We start from the raw sequence: 3469 nt of genomic DNA on the forward strand, positions 1-3469 counted from the left end.
TTTTTTTTTTTTTTTTTTTTTAATGTTTCTTGTAAAACTGTGGACTATACTGACATTGCGGTATAAATTACTATAGAAATAGAAAATCCGACGATCTATCTGCTGATATGCATACATAAAAAGAATTTGAATTACAATAATTTCGTAGTTAAAGATCAATCATGCGTAACATTATAATATTTTTAAACAAGCACAGTAATTTCGGCCATAATTCCGTATGGTCCAAGATTACAGAGATTTGATTGCAATTCTCGCTACAATATTTTCTCCGTGTGATTATAACTGAATCAGCAGTTGCTCCGCTTCATTGAAGGATACATTGTACTTTGAAGAGTATATTTCTCGTTCAGTTGGACGCGTATTACCGTATATCTCACATTATTAACGTATTGTTATCTTATATTATTAACCTATCTTATATCTTATATTATTATTAACGTATTATGTATATCCCGCAGTCTCTCCTTTACATCTCACTCCCACGCTCCATTGTGACTCGGCCCCCGATTCGGCGGCGGCGCGTCAAAAGACGCGCACACCTCTCGTCTCATCATATCTGTCATAACACACGACTCATCCGAGTTCCTTCTGCCGTTCGGAGGGAGATAAGCACGAGTTCCGCCATTCGACCGCGAGCTCGCGACGCCGTTATCGGGCGGCGACAGGGCGTCGATTGACGAATTCCGCGTACTTAGCGACGCGCAATGCAATCTCGCCGGAGGTGCCAGTGCAAACACTGCCGCTTATCGACATTCTCGATAAACTTAGTATCAATACGCGCTCTGTGCGCCATTGTGATCGCAATTCCCGGATACGCGCGATAACGGCAGAACTTACGGCGCGGAGGCAGATGTGAACCACCATTTGATCCTCCGGCTGCAATCCTCTCGCGATCCTTTTATTTATTTAAAGAAAAATCGGATTTTCGAATAATTGCTCCCTTCCTCACGACCGAGCGATTACAAAAATAACGCAATTTCGCGAACTTTTGGACAGACCAATTCGGGAATGGATCCCGCCTATCTGCTCGTGACTTATTTCGGAGAACGTAGACGTCAAAAGGACGGTAATACGTCGGTCTCGTCGTTAAGTACCCGCGCGCAGTTCGTTAATCGGATTCGCGAGGAAGCTAATTTCATCGATGGGGAAGGGAGAGAAGGAGGATTTGCGGATAAGTGAGTTTCCCTTCGGCGGTAATACACCGCGATGTGTATCGAATTTAAACGACCTAATTTCAAATTGTGATATTTCGCCGTGGACACACGGCGAGGACGGTCGGGCTGTGAATCCGGACGCGGTGTGCACATTCCACGGGGAGTGTCGTGTGTCATTAACGCAGCGTTTCGCGCCTCGTCGGCATGACGGAACTCGGAGCGACCCCTCGATCGATCGACCGACCGACGTTTCTAGGCGATTGTAATTCTTCGATCTCGTCTCCGTGCACCTTGGACTCGGGAAACGGCTATCAGGAGTCGAGATCCGTTCCCAGCCGAGATCTGAGAGACGACGCAACACATATACACGTATACATATGCACACGCACACATGAAGAAAAAAAACAACTCTGTTAGTGTAGGTGAATTCCCCGTTACCTGGGAATCAGACGAAAACTCGGTTGCGCGCGGAGAGAAACATGGTATGGTGCACGTAACCAGGAATGTTCAATTGTGAGCAGAATAGTTGCATCACCTTTATTTGATATAAGCTATCTTTGTGTGTGATAGTAATGGGTGTGGTTGATGCGGCTCAGTTACTTTGATATAGCAACTACATCAGTTGCGCGCACTGTAAAAGGATTCCGTTGTCGAAACGAAAATTCGGTACACCGAATCATAATTTACTTAAAATGATCAACCATTTATGTGGTAATTGCAACCAAAAACTTTAATTGCCGCTTTTTATTATGCGCGAGCCAACCGTTTTTTTTTTTTCGTGTAGGAACAGAAAAATTCCTGCAGGAAGCTTCCGCCCAGCCAATTGCTCTCAGTCGTTTTAACCGAGTTTTTAATGCTGCAACTGAATGTTCAGATGAGTGTTTTCGGTCGCGGTAACAGAGATATTACCTCTCGTCAGCGAGTTTTTTGTCTGGTCCCAGTTTTCAGTTACACGAGCTGAAATTTCTTTTTCATTTACACACACGCAATATAACAGTCACGCATACACTTTCACGCACACACACACTGTACATTCGTGTAAAGCATAGCGGAGCCTTATTGAGAAAGCAATATTCATCCTTAAACTGCTTAAAGTATTTTCAAGCTGCTAATCTATCGAGCGATTAATTCCTATGCTAGGTAAAGGAAAAGAGAAGACAGAAAGAGAGAAAAGAGAAACAGGCGACACGTCCCCTTCTCGTGGCGAACGGGAAGAACTCGGCGATCGCGGTTCGGTTTCGCGATCAACGAGGTTCCGGATTCGCGCGAGAGGAACGCGGAAGAGCTGCGACCCACGGATAACACGTGCAGTCCAGGGATTATCGTAAAGATATCCGTTTGCGAATTTCCCGATCGCGGTTATCGCGGATGTATGCGCGACTTCTCGAACTCGAGGGGAAGGAAGGGAGCCGTCCACCTCAATTCTCCGAGCATTTTTCGCGAACATCGCACCGACGGCTCGCGGGAACAGCCGCGTTATTGTCCGAAGCGAATTATCGCGGAAACAAAAAAGGGACAGAAAGAGAAAGCGCTGCGCTTTAATTCTCTCTTCAGGCCGCGTTACAACAGTAGCATTGGATAGGACAAGTTCAATTACCGGGTGAACTTCCGCATTTTGTGTAAATATCGGGTTCTCCGCAAAATTTCGTTTTCACATAAAAAGCGCTTCGCAACTAAAAGCAATAAATAAAAAAAACAGAGAGAGAGAGAGAGAGAGAAAGAGAAGCATCGCCGTAAGGCATTAACGTTTCCGCACCAAACGCTAGTTTTCCGCTAATAAAAAGTGAATTAAGGTCTCGGGAATCGCGCGAGAGCGCCGGTAGCCTGTAAATATCCGTCGTAAAATGCTCGGAGACAATTCGCAAATGGAAAAAAGAGGAAAAGGCAGAAGAGGGCTCTCTCCACGCGATAATCGCTGTTGGGATTCGCGAGGAGATTTTTCGCGATTGGCTCGAACGGCTGCACTCTGAGAGTGATTCGCGTGCTAACGCGATCCCTCCCCCCCGTAGTGTTTATTAATCGATGGTCTCTCTCGCATCCGAGACGAGAAACGTGTGAGAGCGAGAGAGAGAAAGAGAGAGGGACACTCTTGGCCGCTTTTTATTAAAAAAAAAAAAAAAAAAAAAAAAACGGCCGCATTGCGCTGCGGAGGGGCGAGCAATCCGGGTCGGTAGAATAGTTATCACTCCGCGCGTGCATATTATCGATCACAACCGTTTCGCAAGTCGCGGACTAACCGCGAGGTCAATGTCGTTTATACCGTGGGCACAAAGTAGAGTCTCCCCGACTCCGTTGTAAATACACCCCCCCCCCCC

The sequence above is a fragment of the Odontomachus brunneus genome, unplaced genomic scaffold (genome assembly GCF_010583005.1).
Source record: "Odontomachus brunneus isolate Ranch 3 - 2012 unplaced genomic scaffold, Obru_v1 Obru_scaffold_033, whole genome shotgun sequence".
NCBI lineage: Eukaryota > Metazoa > Arthropoda > Insecta > Hymenoptera > Formicidae > Odontomachus > Odontomachus brunneus.